Source organism: Dendropsophus ebraccatus, chromosome 2, assembly GCF_027789765.1.
Source record: "Dendropsophus ebraccatus isolate aDenEbr1 chromosome 2, aDenEbr1.pat, whole genome shotgun sequence".
NCBI lineage: Eukaryota > Metazoa > Chordata > Amphibia > Anura > Hylidae > Dendropsophus > Dendropsophus ebraccatus.
In genome coordinates this window covers 143,125,884-143,144,794 of record NC_091455.1, presented here as the reverse complement: position 1 = coordinate 143,144,794, position 18,911 = coordinate 143,125,884, and positions in this window count along the sequence as shown.

The following is an 18,911-nucleotide window of genomic DNA, read 5'->3' as shown; positions in this document are numbered from 1 at the left end:
TGGGTCCTTAAGTGACAGTGATCCATGACGTACCGGTACGTCATGGGTCCTTAAGAGGTAAAGAGCGACTTGGGTCCCATCCCTTAGAGAGCAACTTGGCTCCCGTCCCTTTAAGAGCGACATGGGTCCCTTTTAGGAGCAACCTGGGTCGGTTTAAGAGCGACCTGGGTCCCTGTGCTCTTAAAGGGACCCAGGTAGCTCTTAAAGGGACCCAGGTAGCTCTTAAAGGGACTCATTTCGCTCTTAAAGGGACCCATTTCGCTTTTAAAGGGACCAAGGTCGCTCTTAAAAGGACCCAGGTCGCTCTTAAAGGGACCCAGGTCGCTCTTAAAGGGATCCAGTTCGCTCTTTAAGGGACCCAGGTCGCTCTTAAACTTGGGTACCGTCCCTTTAATTCCTCTTACACAGCGGCTTGGGTACCGTCCCTTTAGGAGCTGCTAGGGTACCGCCCCTTTAAGAGCGGCTTGGGTACCGTCCCTTTAAGAGCGGCTTGGGTACCGTCCCTTTAAGAGCAGCTTGGGTACCGTCCCTTTAATAGAGGCTTGGGTACCGTCCCTTTAAGAGCGGCTTGGGTACCGTTTCTTTAAAAGCGGCTTGGGTACCGTCCCTGCTACATGCCTGCCTCAGCTCTGCTATTTTACTGACTGAACTCTGCTACTTATAATGGTAAAGATCATTGCTCGGTTACCATGACAATCTTACTCATGTCAGTGAGACAAAATCGTTAAGAACCTTCCATATATTACATCTTCTATTGGCCAATAGTGGACATGTGACTGTGGATGTTGTGATACATTGCCTGACAAGACCTTAGCGTTCCTATTGGCTGCTATATTTCAGCTATTTGCATATGTGCTGTGATTGGCTGTTAAAGGTTAGAGTGTGGCCATTATTTCCAATGGGCCATTATTTTCTATGGGAAATAAGGGGTGTTTAAACGTAAATTTCTTAAAAACGACAAATCCGATCGAAACGAAAAATAGATAGCACACCTCACACCGCCGAGGGCTTCGAAACGCAGTTTGAACAGAGTCTGTGCGCAAAGTGGTTCGGGCTTTATTACGCGCAGAAAAATGTCTGGAAGAAGAAGGAGAAACGGAAGAAGAAGAATACGGATTACAATATAGTGCTTTTCAAGCACTATAATGACAGGAGTCCTGACTTTTGACAGTACTTCTGGCTCTAATTTCCTACTTTGTGTGTGGAAGGAGATCGGAGCTGGGAGGGAACCACAACACAGTCACATAAAAACAAACACAAATGGACTGGCTACTCAGCCAGTCAGTGATTGGGGCGGGACTCCGCTCAAGTTATTGATTGATTGAGCAGGCTGTCCATTAGCCAAGACAAGCATTTTCCCTGAAGCGTGACATCATCACAACTCGGGGGAAAATGCCTTTCAGTGGGGACCCTGAGGCCGGTCCGGCTGCTCATCATGGGGAGAGGTAAGTTAGGACTCGTTATTACATTCCTCCTGCTTCTGCCTGCTGCCCGTTTTTTAAAATGGCCGGACTTCTACTTAAAATAAATCAATGCTCATCACAGGTAGTAACTTACCGGATAATCTGACAATCTTTCTCCTCTTGGTCTTACCAGGAGAAATACATTGGCAAAAAAAGAATTATCAGATTCCTGCTAGTTGCAGCCCATGCGGTCATTCCTAGGAAGTGGAAGTCTGTCTCACCTCCATCGATCTCTGAGTGGCTGCGGTAGGTATTACACATTGCTAGAATGGAGGAACTTAGGGCGGAATCGCATTCCACCCAAGTTGCTATTGCACGCTTATCGCATCTTTGGGAATTGTTTGTTTCATCGCCAGAGTTCTGTTCCTTTGGGACAGCCCTGACCATACCGGTATCCTCTAATGCTTAAATACTCCTCTCCTCCTTCCCCTCCTTGCCCCCCCCTCTTTGTTTGTGTTTCTTTACTCCCCCCCCTGGACCACACTGGCAGGTTGCCTACTCTGTTCTCCTAATTCTTTCCTTTCCTTACTCCTTCTCTCTTTTTCTCACTTGTTGTTACTTAGTTATACAGCAAGGCAAACCCTGCTAATAGGAACGCTGCAGTTGTTTTTTTTCCCTTTGTTTTTTTGGATAGGCTTTCCAATTACCCTTTTTAGGTTGCTATATTTGGGGTGATGAAGCCCCTTGGGATTGATGAAACTTGTTCCAAGCGCCTTACTTATCTGATAGTGATCCCCCTTTTCCATATGTTTCTCTTTATGTTATTGGCCTCAGAGTCTGTGGTTTCTTGTTATGGTTTTAATTACCTTGTGTTGTACTCTTACATATTCTGTATTTCTTTTTTAAATTAATAAAAAAAAAAGATTTGAATATAAAAAAAAGAAAAAAATCAATGCTGGGAATTTGAATGAAAACTTCTAAGCCCTTAAACATTGTAAACAAGTAAAAGAACACTTACCAAATGATGGCAACATAAAGTAGACATATTGTAAATATTAATTATTAAGGGGGTATTCCACTCAAACATAACTTTTTACATGTTGCTGCCCATGGTGAGACTAACAATTCATCCTATATGCAAAAGAACACTGCAGAGACACCATCACATGTCTCGACGTCGGTGAACTAGCCAGACCTTCCCTCCGGGAAGGAACAACCAAGCCAAAGGCGTTCTCCAGTCAAGGAAACCACCTCAGCAAGGTATCTGTCCACAGACAGCTGTTTCGGGGTTTTTGCCCCTCATCAGTGTGGAGTAGGTTTCTGGCTAGTGGGAGCAATGACTAGTAAGTGCATGCAAAAGGACGCTGGTTGACCTCAGGGAGATCAACCAAAACACCGCAGAGACACCATCACGTGTCTCAACGTCAGTATATTCTAGAACATTGCCCCCTGGGAAATCAAATATGCAAAAGAACACTGCAGAGACACCATCACATGTCTCGACGTCAGTGAACTAGCCAGACCTTCCCTCCGGCAGAAACCTACTCTACACTGATAAGGGGCAAAACCCCCAAAACAGCTGTCTGTGGATGGATACCTTGCTGAGGTGGTTTCCTTGACTGGAGAACGCCTTTGGCTTGGTTGTTCCTTCCCGGAGGGAAGGTCTGGCTAGTTTACTGACGTCGAGACATGTGATGGTGTCTCTGCAGTGTTCTTTTGCATATTTGATTTCCCAGGGGGCAATGTTCTAGAATACACTGACATTGAGACACGTGATGGTGTCTCTGCGGTCCTTTAACAATTCAGCCTATACTTGTTATCTATTTAGTCTCCTTCCCCCAGTTCTGAGCTGCTGCTTTCTGCTGAAGACACAAAAAAATATATGTGAGCTGCTTTTTCTGCCTCCCCCTCCTCTCCCTCCCTTCCCAGATGGCTGAGTCCTTGGCAGGCTTTATCTGAAACTTTGTAGCATTTTTTGTAATGCAGGGAGGGTTAATCTGAGGTCAAGTTGCTGATGAACTCACTATGATTATCCCTTCAGCATTACAAATTTGCTAAGAGAGGGGGTGTAAGGTTGGTAAGGTGAGGAGGCTAGTGGGGGGAGGAAGAGAAGAGATAGGGAAGGGGGAAAGGAAAGAGAAAAGAAAAGGAGATGAGGTGGGGGGAAATAACGCAAACCGGTATGCTGGTGTTACAGTGCAATATCCTAACAATAGTAGATGGTAATTTTTAAACAATATCACCTACCCATTTATGACCAAGCTTCCAAATCTGAATAACCAAAAATTAAGCACCTTGTGTCCCTAAGCTGATTTATTAAACGGTACCATCCTCTTTGTTACAAAAAGTACATAGAGAAATAACAAATATGCATATAGCTTTTTCCAGTCAGACATAACACCTTGCTGGTAAGTGGCAGCTATGTGATAAAAATAGTCACATTTTCCAGGGACATTCATTGTCACCCAAGGTTAACTGCTACAGGTTCTGTCAGCAATGCAAATTGTTTTGCCTGTGAAATCCCATTGTATTAGATAATTATTCAAATAATAGTTATACATAAAAGTTAATACAGCAAAGAACTAAACAATGGCTGAAAACAATAGTACTGAGCAATTCAGTGAACATTACATAGGAACTGAGAATGGTGGATAAACAAACACAAGTTGCTAAGTGACACCTTACTATTGCCTGTATGCGTAATGAACTTTAAACCAACATCATGGCCAGTGTGGGATTAAAGAGCAGACTTGGCAATGTACAGTATGTATTCATTTGCATAGTGTTTTATCTGAACAACTGATCCAGTTCTTTTTGTGCTAGTTAAAGTGACTGTACCACCAGGCCCAGGCTGAAACACTGGAGGCGGCCAACCCACCCCCAGTGGGAAGAAACCCCAGCCCCTCCATGACGTGACTCCATTAGAATCAACGGAACCCTATCATAGAGGGACTGGGGTTTCCTCCCACTAAGGGTGGGTCAGCCCACCTCCAGTGCTTCAGCCTGGGCCTGGTGGTACAGTCACTTTAAGTATATAAGGATATAAAGCTTAGTCAGAGAAATAAATCATTGAAGAAATTTTGAGTTGGCAAAACATGAAATATGAAAGGTATCTGAAATGATGGTCCCCCTGGATTACCCTTCAGCAAAGTGATCATCCATGAGACACTATCGACAAGATAGTTACTATTTTACCTTCTTTACTTTACTAATTCTGCTGTACCTTGGTAGAGCCCCTCCCCACTCTCCCTTGTTTTCCCCATTCTTTCTAGGTCTTGTATTTACACCATGTTTGGATTGTCCCGTGGCAAATTAAGGGGCCGGCAATTCTATCTCCAGTGCTTCAAAAAGCACTTCCACACGCCAGTCTTGGTTTATTCATGTAAAAAAAACAAAAAGCAATGTCCTGGTGGTACATTTGCTTTAAGAACAGAGCCAATTTTCATTTTTGCTTTTTACTTTTTCCTCCTTGCCTTCTAAGAGTCATAGTGCCTTGATTGTATCACCTACATGGCTTGTAGGGCATCATTTTTTGTGCCACAGTCTCTAGTTTCTATTAGTATATTTTTTTCATATTTTTTTCATATTTTTATTTTTTTTTCTGATAAATAATGTGACAAATAATCAGTGATCCGCTTTTTTCGTTCTAAAAAAGTTATTTTCGTTGTTCAATAGTTTAATTAAAACAAATCCATACTTTTGCAATTAAATATACTGTAAATAAATATATATATATATATATATATATATATATATATATACACATTTATATATACAGTGGTACCTTGGTTTAAGAGCAACTTGGATTGAGAGCGTTTTGCAAGAAGAGCTCACAGTTTTTCAAAATTGTGATTTGGTTTAAGAGCATTGCTTTGGTGTAAGAGCTCCCTGTACTGGGTGGGAGGGTGAGTGGGGGAGGGACATGGTCTGCATAGCGGGGTCTACAGCTCTGTACTCTGACCCAGGAAGTCTCCCTCACCTTCCAAATCATAGCAGATCCACTTCAGGCTGGGGCTTGCATCAGGGGACAGGACTGTGGAGGTAATCTCTTCATAGCTGTAACCCCTCTCTCCCCGGGCAGAGAGTGCTGCATGTGTGTGCCCACATGTGCCCTGCTCATTCCTTCATGCTCCCTGCAGTCTCTGTCAGTCCTGATTGGTCCATGCTGAACACACGCCCCTTCCCCATTGGTGTCATGTGACCACACAGACCTCTGACAGCAGCCCTGCTTCTCTATTCTAGCCTGTTGTACTACACTACTGCATTATGGGGATCTGCAGCTTCATCCTGTATCTACAAACTGCTGCTGTGTCATCAGGGTTATGCAGTTACTATACATTATACTCCACATGCTGATTGCCATACTGTACAGTAACTTATATATGACATATTCAGCTGTTTCTAAATGTTTTTTTATCTGTTTTACATGTTATTCATAATAATAAATAATTGTTTTTGGGGTGTGGAACCAATTGTCTGCATTTCAGTGATTTCTTATGGGAAAATTTGCTTTGGTTTAAGAGTGGATTTGGATTACAAGCACGGTCCCGGAACGAATTATGCTCGTAATCAAAGGCACCACTGTATATTTATTTTAACAGTATATTTAATTGCACAAATATGGATTCGTTTTAATTAAATAAAATAACTTTTTTTAGAACAAAACTTTGTTTTATTAAGTAAATATATTAACCAATACAGGTTCCGGCATTATTGCAGAGGATCGCTAACCCCCGTAATGCCTGTATTACTGATTCCCCGCTTTCCCAGGGAGCTGAAACTTTATTAAAACTGCTAAACAAACAATTGTTTAGCTGTTTTATCGAACTTGAACCCGAATCTTTGCAAGATGCTCGTCCGAGTAACGAGTACCTTAATGCTTGAACGAGTACCAAGCTTGGGCGAGCATGCTCGCTCATCACTATCTACGATCTTTACATAGAGCTTACCTGTGGAAGACTCTATGTGAAGATCACCAAGCTGTGGTGCAAGACCTCCAGCAGTCACTGTCAGTTAAATGCCCCAATCACAGCATTAAAAGGGTTCATTTGGAGGCTGCCGTGTGAAAGCAGCGGCCCATCAGTGACCTGAGAGTGGTCGGTTCTAACCTATTATGAAGCGAGCTCATACTGTGCAGGATGTGATAAGAAAGAACAGGAAAGAAGTATTTGGCATCATTTACAGCCAGAGGTTATGGCCTACCTTTCAACCTTTCAACAATACCTGATTTTTTTAGGTCACCCAATTCCCAAACTATGTGGGAGAACTTGATGGGAAATATGTGAAAATAAGAAATCCCAATCTAGTGGCTCATCTTATTTTAATTACAAAAAAGATTTTTCTATTATTTATTAATTTGCGATGCTTGCTATCGCTTATGGTAACACTAATGGGGTACTCCAGCTAAAGGTAAAAAAATAAACCAGCTGCAAAAGCATATAGCCTTGCTTACCTGCCTGACCCAGTTCTCAAACCAAAAATCCATTTGATTTGGGGTCTTAGTTCAGTATTTTGTGGTTGTATTTCCTGCTTGAGCAATTGCTTAGTACTACAAGTTCCACAATGCATTGCGCTTCCTCAGCTGTTCATCACAGCCCTCCACCCTGCCTAAAGCTGTTGCAGAACATCAAGGCTGTGTTCATTCATTGCAGTTTCATTGTGTTACTAAATTATTTAATTGCAGTACTCTATAGTTTGCAGTCCTGCATTACTTCATTGTATTCTCTACCTGTAACACCACACAGCATGCTGTATTCTCTACCTGTAACACCACACAGCACGCTGTATTCTCTACCTGTAACACCACACAGCACACTGTATTCTCTACCTGTAACACCACACAGCACGCTGTATTCTCTACCTGTAACACCACACAGCACGCTGTATTCTCTACCTGTAACACCACACAGCACACTGTATTCTCTACCTGTAACACCACACAACACACTGTTACTACCTGTAACACCACACAGCACGCTGTATTCTCTACCTGTAACACCACACAGCACACTGTATTCTCTACCTGTAACATCACACAGCACACTGTATTCTCTACCTGTAACACCACACAACACACTGTTACTACCTGTAACACCACACAGCACACTGTATTCTCTACCTGTAACACCACACAGCACACTGTATTCTCTACCTGTAACACCACACAACACACTGTTACTACCTGTAACACCACACAGCATGCTGTATTCTCTACCTGTAACACCACACAGCACACTGTATTCTATACCTGTAACACCACACAGCACACTGTATTCTCTACCTGTAACACCACACAGCACACTGTATTCTATACCTGTAACACCACACAGCACGCTGTATTCTCTACCTGTAACACCACACAGCACGCTGTATTCTCTACCTGTAACATCACACAGCACACTGTATTCTCTACGTGTAACACCACACAGCACCCTGTTACTACCTTTAACACCACACAGCATGCCATATTCTCTACCTGTACCGGGGGGGAGACATCTATAAGGGGGGAATAATAATGGGGGGGCGTCTATAAGGGGGCAATAATACAGGGGGGCAATAATACAGGGGGGCATCTATAGGGGGGGAGACATCTATTAGGGGGGGAAGCCATCTATAAGCGGGAATAATACAGGGGGGAGCCATCTGTAAGGGGGGAATAATACAGGGGGAGCCATCTATAAGGGGGGAATAATACAAGGGGGCATATATAAGGGGGGAATAATACAGGGGGAGCCATCTATAAGGAGGGAATAATACAGGGGGAGCCATCTATAAGGGGGGAATAATATTGGGGGGAGCCATCTATAAGGGGGATAATACAGGGGGGGGAGCCATCTATAAGGGGGGAATAATACAAGGGGACATTTATAAGGGGGAGCCATCTATAATCGGGGAATAATACAGGGGGGAGCCATCTATAAGGGGGGAATAATACAGAGGGGAGCCATCTATTAGGGGGGAATAATATGGAGGGGAGCCATCTATAAAGGGGCAATAATACAGGGGGGGAGCCATCTATAAGGGGGGAATAATACAGGGGGAAAGCCATCTATAAGGGTGATAATACAGAAGGGCCATCTATAAGGGTTATAACACAGGGGACCATCTATAAGGGGGATAATACAGGGGGGCATCTATAAGGGGGGAATAATACAGGGGGGCCATCTGTAAGGTTCGAATAATACAGGGTGGGGGAGCCATCTAAAAGAGTGATAATACAGGGGGGAGCCATCTATAAGGGGGAATAATACAGGGAGGGAGCCATCTATAAGGGGGGAAAATACAGGGGGGCATCTATAAGGGGAGAATAATACAGGGGTGCCATCTATAAGGGGGATAATACAGGGGGGCATCTATAAGGGGGGAATAATACAGGGCAGCCATCTATAAGGGGGATAATACAGGGGGGCCATATATAAGGGGGGAATAATACAGGGGAGCCATCTATAAGGGGGATAATACGGGGGGCATCTATATAGGGGATAATACAGGGGGCATCTATAAGGGGAATAATACAGGGGGGCATCTATAAGGGGGATAATACAGGGGGACATCTATAAGGGGGTCACATAGAGTCAGCCTACCCACTAAATGAGGGTGTAAAGGGGACAATACAGATGTGCAGTGTGTAGAGAGATGAGGATGGTGCCAGAGTGAGGAGACTAATATGTGTGTCTGGCAGATTCTGTGAATTCGTGGCTCAGAGAAGTTCTTATGATGGCCCAGGGCGGATGAAGAAGAAAATAAAAACGACTCTGATCAGAGAAGACGTCTTCTGTGAGTCACCTGATATAACTGCAGTGTAATGTATATGGAGTACAGAATCTGTGTACAGTTGGGTCTACTTCTATATGACTGAATAAGGTGATAGTGATCTGTGTACAGTGGATCTTATTCAGTAGCATTAGTCAGTATGTGGTGGTGGTATTTATTACTTGTGATCCGGTACTTTGTTTTATCCTGTATCCTTAGTATACAGGATTTTATCAGTAACAATGTGGTGATGGTAGTGGTTGTGGTGTGGCGGTAATATTTCCCTCTTGTATACAGGTATTATACTGGTATTATTGGCAATAGTGGTCAGTAAACGGGATTTGGTCAGTAATGTCAATCTTATCATATATATATATCCCGGTCGAGGCCCAAGTTGACAGTCTGCAGCCCTCAGGATATGATGGGAGTTGTAGTACAGTAGTACAATCCTCTGATAGCTGCTGCTATACACAGATGTATTGCTGGACCTTCAGGGCTGGTGGATGTGATCCACAGATTGCAGCCACCAGGAGACTCTGCACACAGTGATTTATTAAATGGTTGTCCACTCCTGCATACAGTAATTTATTAAATGGTTGTCCACTCAGAAACTACAGAAACTCCCGGCATACCCTGAGAGCTGTATAAATGTAGGGTATTCTGAGAGTTTTAGTTCCACTGAAAATTTTATTCACAAGGGATTTGTCACAGATACAAATAAATCCAGAGAAGGACCAGGCCAGCATGTCTTGTCTTACTGGTTCTATATTGGTGGGCCCTAAGGATCATTTCCTCTGGTGGGCCACAGGTACCCCAGTCCGACACTGTCTACCTGTAACACCACACAACACACTGTATTATCTACCTGTAACCCCACACAGCAGACTGCATTCTCTACCTGTAACCCCACACAGCACACTGCATTCTCTACCTGTAACACCACACAGCACGCTGTATTCTCTACCTGTAACACCACACAGCACACTGCATTCTCTACCTGTAACACCACACAGCACGCTGTATTCTCTACCTGTAACACCACACAGCACGCTGTATTCTCTACCTGTAACACCACACAGCACGCTGTATTCTCTACCTGTAACACCACACAGCACACTGTATTCTCTACCTATAACACCACACAGCACACTGTATTCTTAACCTGTAACACCACACAGCACACTGTATTCTCTACCTGTAACACCGCACAGCACACTTTCACTACCTTTAAAGGACAACTCCCATGAAAATCTTTTTCCCAGTAATTAAAGCATATTACAAAGTTATATAACTCTGTAATGTGCTTCAATCACCTATCTGCCTCCCTTCCCTGTCTTTTCCCCCCTCCACCCCCCACCAGGAAGTGGACTAAACTGACACATACCTAATAACTGTCGTCACCAGTTTCTTCTCTCAGCTCCTTCTTGTGACGATGAGTCATCAGCAGGAGGGCTGGTCTAGCTCCTGTTACACCAGCCTCCCTCTCCCCTGCCTTGTCAGGTGACTTAGCTTGCTCAGCTCCCATTGGCTGAGCAACTGCAAGCCATCTGAGTCCATGTCACTTGCTTAACTTCCCTAGTGACATGACTCATTTACTCACTGAGTCCAATCGGCAGCAGGAGAGAGTATGAGGGTAAGGGGGAGCTGCCTATGTGCTGGGAGTCTGTCACGAGGGACGATAAGCAAGTGACATGACTCAGATGGCTTGCAGTTGCTCAGCCAATGGGAGGTGAGCAAGCTGAGTCACCTGACAAGGCAGGGGAGGGGGAGGATGGTGTAACAGGAGCTAGACCAGCCCTCCTGCTGATGACTCAACGTCACAAGAAGGAGCTGAGAGAAGAAACTGGTGACGACAGTAATTAGGTATGTGTGAGTTTCCTCCACTTCCTGGTGGGGGGTTGAGGGGGGGGGGGAAGACAGGGAGAGGAAGGCAGATAGGTGATTGAAGCACATTACACAGTTATATAACTTTGTAATGTGCTTTAGTTACTGGTTACTTTTCATGGGAGTTGTCCTTTAACACCGCACAGCACACTGTATTCTCTACCTGTAACACCGCACAGCACACTGTATTCTCTACCTGTAACACCACACAGCACGCTGTATTCTCTACCTGTAACACCACACAGCACACTGTATTCTCTACCTGTAACACCACACAGCACACTGTATTCTCTACCTGTAACACCACACAGCACACTGTATTCTCTACCTGTAACACCACACAGCACACTGTATTCCCTACCTGTAACACCACACAGCACTGTATTCTCTACCTGTAACACCACACAGCACACTGTATTCTCTACCTTTAACACTGCACAGCACACTGTATTCTCTACCTGTAACACCACACAGCACACTGTATTCTTAACCTGTAACACCACACAGCACACTGTATTCTCTACCTTTAACACTGCACAGCACACTGTATTCTCTACCTTTAACACCGCACAGCACTCTGTATTCTCTACCTGTAACACCGCACAGCACGCTGTATTCTCTACCTGTAACACCACACAGCACACTGTATTCTCTACCTGTAACACCACACAGCATGCTGTATTCTCTACCTGTAACACCACACAGCACGCTGTATTCTCTACCTGTAACACCACACAGCATGCTGTATTCTCTACCTGTAACACCACACAGCACACTGTATTCTCTACCTGTAACACCACACAGCACACTGTATTCTCTACCTGTAACACCACACAGCACACTGTATTCTCTACCTGTAACACCACACAGCACACTGTATTCTCTACCTGTAACACCACACAGCACGCTGTATTCTCTACCTGTAACACCGCACAGCACACTGTATTCTCTACCTGTCTATGACAAAATTAGGGGGCTCAACCTCAATGCAAGCTACATCTAATATAGGGGTGTCACTCAATGTCTTATGTACACTACCAATGAATGTAAAAGAGAAGACAAGACACAAATTGAGAGTGTTCTACACAAACTATAATTAAGTCAATAGAATAATATTTTATTTTATTTATTTTATTTTATTACAACAAAAAAGAAACAACACTAAGAAACATAATTAAAATAACTTAAAAATTCCCATAAGGCACAGCAAATCTGTGGTTAACCCAAAGAAACAATACAAATGGGTGTAGAACCTACAGGGGGCTGCTTACAAATAATATTGAAACCATGATCCGGGTAAAAATAATCAATGATCAGAAATATATATACAAAATTCAATCTTCGGGTATTGGACAGCACAAAAAAAGAATAAATATACAAAAGTAAAATATACAATAATACAGCAACAAATCAAGATATAAATTAGTGAGCTATGAGTATACACTGGAATAAAGTGCAAATAATGCAAACAAAAATCCCACTTGCTCCCAAGGGGGAACACCTACTAACATAATGTACACCAATACTAATCTCCAGTAACTAATATAAATCACACATAATATGAAATGATATAAAGTAAAAAATCCCTGTGCACCAAAGTATGCTGATAAACTGCAAATACCACAAAAACCTCATAAAGCAGCCACCCTGGAGCAAACTCCACGTGTATCATCATCCTCCGGTGACTGTCAGTGTAGGTCGCTCCCAAGTGCTTTCATAAATACTTAGGGTCCTATTACACAGAGCGATTTTTATTGATTAACGACTAACGATAAACGATCGCAAATGAGATTGTTTATCTTTAATGGTGTGTTTACACAGGGAGATTTATCTCACAGATTTTGGAAGTCAAAACAAGGAACAGACTCTAAACAGGTCATAAAGGAAAGACTGAGATTCCTCCCCTTCTCACATCCATTCCTGGCTTTGGCTTCCAAAATCTGTCAGATAAATCTCTCTGTGTAAACACACCATAACCTGAAGTCGTTCACTATATTACACAGAACGATGGTCGTTAGTTACGATCGTTACTATGATCCTTTATTCCTTCTGATCACAGCAAAACAATGAATAATGTGCAATTACACTGAACGATTAGCGAACAAATGCGGAACTTGAGCAAAAGAATGTGGAATTACAGTGAATGTTTAGTGAACGATTAACGATAATTTTAGGTTCAGATCTAAATCAACGATCAACGACATACAAACAATTTTTGGATCGTTGCCTGCAATTACACAGAACGATTATTGTTTAAATTCGAATGACATAACGATTTTTCGCACAATAATTGTCCCACGTAATAGGGCCCTTACACATTATGCTGTATTCTTTATCTGTAACAACACAAAGCACGCTGTATTCTCTACCTGTAACACTGATATTGGAATAAAAGTAATGATCTTTTTAAATTTAATTTGTGCTTTTTTTTCTTCTCCTCCCCAAGTGCATATTATAATCGAGCATCGTTTATCTTTGAAGTTGAGCCCCACAATAAGGACTTTATCTGATATTATGTTACATGGGATATACTATTTATGTCTTGTTTTTTTGTCCAGGTGGGATTGACAGTCCCGGCTCTGATCCTCTGTGCTGTTTTTAATTATTTAATTTACTGATGTTACTGCATCATTTTTGTGAAGACGCTGCAGTACTGCAATGAAACTCCACCATGTGTGAACATAGCCCTAATGTCACTGCAGGCTTTTGCATCAGTGAAGTTGCAGCAGCTGCTTCTATCACTCCCTGCCTGCTCAGGTGTAGGCTGATGAGGCTGGTCAGAGATGTTGAATTGATGAATCATTCAGAGGGGTGAGAGATCCAGCCAAGCCTTCTGTGACATCAGAGATGATGTATCGACACGGAGGAGAGAAGCTGGGGTCATTACAAGTTTTGTAGTCCTTGCATTTTCCATTTCCTATTCCTGTCAGTGGTGAAAAGACAGAAAAGCCATTGAAGCGAAGACTAGTGGTAATAACATTATATTAGAAAGTTATATATTTTGGGGTAATTAAATACAATTTTCTTATACTGGAATACCCCTTTAAGACCTCAAATATGGGCCAAAGGTTGTATCCTTAATACCTGGAGAATGTTTATTAATCAGCTTACCAGAGTCAGGAGGCTGGCCAAGTGAAGTTTTGGTATCCTAACCTTAAAGTGGAGGGTCCTGACAAGGTGCATCCAGCTTTTTGAGAAAAAAAGTCTGCACTGCGTCCACAACTTCTGTCATGTGGATGAGAGATGAATTTGCTTCCTATTTTACCAACCCGCAGGGAAGTATCCCCTGGCAAGACATTATTGTGTAGGTAAGCACTAAATTAGGAGTTGTGAACAATTGTATCTTTTTTTTTTCTTTTTACAGGCAATGGTTGACAACCAAGGAGTGGCAAAAAGAACAAAGCAACTGAAATTGATTTTTTTGTTGTTGTATTCCCATGAAAACATAATGCAATGCACATAACATTTTAGTTGGTCATAGCTCACTTTTCAACAGCCCTGCTTGACATTGTAGCACACCCAGGTTTGCGCAAACCATTGAGACTCAACCAGTCAGCTACTGGGGCTGGATAACACTGAAGTCGCTGATTGCATCACTGTCAACATTTTGGGGGAGATTTATTAAAGGGTGTAAAATATACCCTGGTGTAAACTGCCCAAAGGAACCATTCACAGCTCAGCTTAGTCCACAGCTTAGCTCAGTCCTATGGGCAGTTTACACCAGTGTATATTTTACACCCTTTTCTCCCCCACTGATTGTGATGCATGATGGGGAGCAATGTAGGTAAGAATAGTTAGCAACCCCCCCATACACACACACACACAATACTAGAAACAGATTTTTAAAAATTCCTAGCTAATAAAAGAATTTCGCTATGTTCTAAAATTTTGTAGCTCCATAAACAGAGACCATTACATTTCAAAAAAGTAAACACTGAAACTATAACACTTTTATTTTAAACAAGAACACTTAAAGGAGAAGTCCGTGGGGGTGAAAATAATTTCGTTCTGAGGGTGGGGGGAAAACAAAAGAAAGCTATATTTACCTGTCTCTGTGGCCGAGCAGCACGCATCCCTCTCCTGGACCCTGTCGATAGCCTGCATGTCTCTCCCTGCTCCTACGTCACAACCAGGTGAGGGATCCCCCGCTCAGCCAGCCAGTGACTGGGGCAGGATACCGCTGCAGTCACTGATTGGCTGAGCGGGCCAAAGCCCAGCCTTCAGTGACTTGGCAGCCAGGTCATGACGTACTTGACAGCCAGTAGAAAATGCCATCTGGCGGTGTACAGGAAAATCACCCCCCTTCCCATTTTATACATAAAACACATAAAAATAATGAAGCTAAATAACATATAATATACTGTAGCGTGCGTAATTGTCCGATTTATTAAATTAAAACAATATTGTTCCCGCACGGTGAACGGCGTGAACAAAAAGCTGTAAAAAAACGCAGAGATTGTTTTTTTAAATTACATTTTATGTATAAAAAATTAATAAAAAGCGATTTTTTTTTTCATCTACAATGTTACAAATGAAAACTAGAGATCATGGCGCAAAAAATGATGCCCCATACGACCCCGTAGGTAAAAAATTAAAAGCGCTATAAGAGTCACAATAGGGCCATTTTAAATATACCTATTTGCAAACATGCATATCGCTGTGTTCAGACTGACCTATAGAATAAAGAAACAATGTCAGTTTTACTGTAAAGTGCATCATGTAAATATGGAGCCCCCCAAAATTTGTGGAATCACATTTGTTGACCCAAATTCAGCCCATAAATAATATTTTGGGGGTTCCATCATTCATTTTATGGCAGATTGAAAGAAGCCATTACAAAGTACACCTGTTTCTGAAAAAAAACTCACATGGCCCTGTAGGTGGAAAAATGAAAGAGTGATGGGTCTTAGAAGGCAAGGAGGAAAAAACGAAAACGCAAAAGTGACAATTGGCCCGGTCCTTAAGGTCATTTCAGGCTCTGTCCTTAAGGGGTTAAAATGGATGACACTAATGGTGCTTTTAGACGGAGCGATAATTCGCCCGATCGCACGATTAACGATGTTGAATGAACGATGTGTTTTTTATAACGATCAGTGTTTAGACGGAACGATACATTGTACGGAATAATCGTTTTGCGATCGTTCAAGCCTATCTCACACATAGGGTAAATCGGTGAACGACTGTTTAAACGGAACGATCTGCGAATTTTTTGCGAATGCCGAACGACAATTTTAGAACATGTTGAAAGATCAAAATGAACAATTTATCGCTCGTCGCTTGATCGTTCGCAGTATTTACATGTACGATTATCATTCGAATCCAATCGTTATCGTGCAAATTCGAACAATAATCGTTCCGTCTAAAAGCACCATAACCCCCTCAATATTACCAAAGTACCCACTGCTCAGGAGTACTGCGTTAGCAGGCTAGTATTATTAGTCTGGTGAGGACCAAAATAAATGGCCCTTCCCAACTTGGTATTACATAGGCTGCTGCTGTTTGGTGTTTTATCTGGTTGGTTATGAAAGAAACATTGTCACTTGATAAAGTTGAAAAATGTCCCTATAGAAATTCTCAGTGTCGCCTCGGACTTTTATGTTATTTCTTATCTGCCATGTCTAATCATATTTGTAGTTTACCGGTATTATCATTGATCACCACTAGATGTCACTATTGCTTAACCATTGTGTATCATGTCCACTAAAACAACAAAATGGCAGGGGAGAAATGATAAGACATGCACCACTTTTGTGCCGAAATTTTGGCCCATGTCAAATTATTCAATATAATTGTCATTTTTGATTCCAAATGTACAATGTAAAAAGCAACAATGTCCATTATTTATGACCATGAACACTAATAACAGCCGATGTTTTTCAACAACGACTTTTATTTGCCCTTATTTTTACATTGTGGGAACATAGCCTTAGACTGTGTTAAACCACAGTAAAATAAAAGCTAAATTCAACTATTTTTTTTTTTCACACAAAATAAATCAACATGGGAACAAGTGAATTTTTTATTTTTTTTGCAAAAACAGGTCATAAAAACTGATCATGTTCATTATTTGGAATGGTCATAATCAATCACAGCCTTAGGCCTCATTCACACATCCCCACAGCAACCAATCACAGCTCAGCTTTCAGCTCTGTTAAAATATAAGAGGAGCTGTGATTGGTTGATGTGGGATGTTTACACCAGGTGTATATTTACACCCTTTCATAAATCTCCCTCATTATTTTGAATGGGGCCATTTAAATGTCTGCGTTTATTGTATGTCTGCAATTGTGTTCCGCAAAAAAAATAGAACATGCTGTAGTGCGGATCAGCAATTGCAAAAAGCATCACTGTCTAGAATTTAGTGGTACATGAATTGAGGACCACTACAATGCTGTCAACAATGTGGGTCCATGATTGCGGTTCCACAATTGCCAACATGTGAATGAGGCCTTATTCTATACTCTGTGAGCACTGCCGTGTATATATCCACAGACTTCAATGGAGTGCAAAATATTTAAATTACAGCCATATTTTTACATCAAAATCACAGCTGTATTTTACCTTTATTTTATGGTAAGTTCAAACATTGTAAAATATATGTAAATCTACTAATGTGTTCTATTAAAGTTATTAAAAAGCAGACATAAAAACATCTGTAATTTCCAACACTGGATTTACAGATTTTTTTTTTTTATACAATTGCCCGGATTTATTAATCTGAGACAAAAATGATTTCAACTAATGATTGCAACCAATCACTGGAAATTGTGGACAAACGTGTGGCAGTGGCTTTAAAAGGCGTACAGCGTCAGGGATCCACAGTTTCCTGTAGTTAGTCTAAAAGAGAAGAAAAGGCATAATATACCAATTGTTATATCATATGAATTATAGCTACAACATTACATACCCTAATCTCATACTTTCATTAGCAAGTCTGCAATAATTATATAAAAAAATGTATCTCTAAATAATAGGTAAAAATGCATATGTACTGTGTATATGCACATATTACCAAATCAAATGCTGTATATAAATCCTTGGTGTAATGGTTGAGGATGTAGATCCGCTGGACCACCACAATCAGTGGAGAAAGCCGCACCAGGGAGCGGAGTCTAAAGGGGCTGTTGGCCTTCACCAGATCCTGCTGCAAGGCAGGTTTGGCTTGCTTGCTCTGGTGGGCGAGGTGCACAGAGCCCCATAGGGAGGGGGAAAAAGCCAGGAACAGCAACTGGAAATGGTACTACAGGCAGGAACAAGGCTGGGAACAATGTAATGGGGTAGGGACACAGAGGCTCCAAGAGAGGAAAAGGACAGGACAATATATATATAGGTGCACTAGCCCTTTAAATTTCAATGAACCGTCGCTTGCTTCTCCTAGGGAGCAGGGACACATGCACTGATAAAAAGGAGGAAGAGCAGGGAAGGGTAGGGGAACACGTGGAGGGGCCAGTCTGCAGGCAAACCCGTACCCCAATACCAGGGGCACAGGGTCCTCGCAGCAGAACAGGAGGAATTGGGATGGCCACAGACTAGGCTGACCAGTGATTTATAGAGGCAAAACTATGTTCTCATCTTTAGCATCTATGCCTCTTTTGATGCATCCCATGACTTTATAAGGCTCCGTGCACACAGAGCAAAATCGGCGGAATTGTCCGCCGTGGAATGTTGCTAGCCTTCGTGTCATAGTGACACTCTATGGGAGGCTCGCATGCTGCATATAGTGTCATTATGACAGGGAGTACTTATTTACTGCAAAACTCTGGGATGGATGCCTTTTGGGTCCGGAGATTAATTGATTTTAATGTTTTTAAGGTGCCACCTCACTTCTTGTTATGTTAGGCAGGTGAGATTTATGGGAGGATTTATATCACC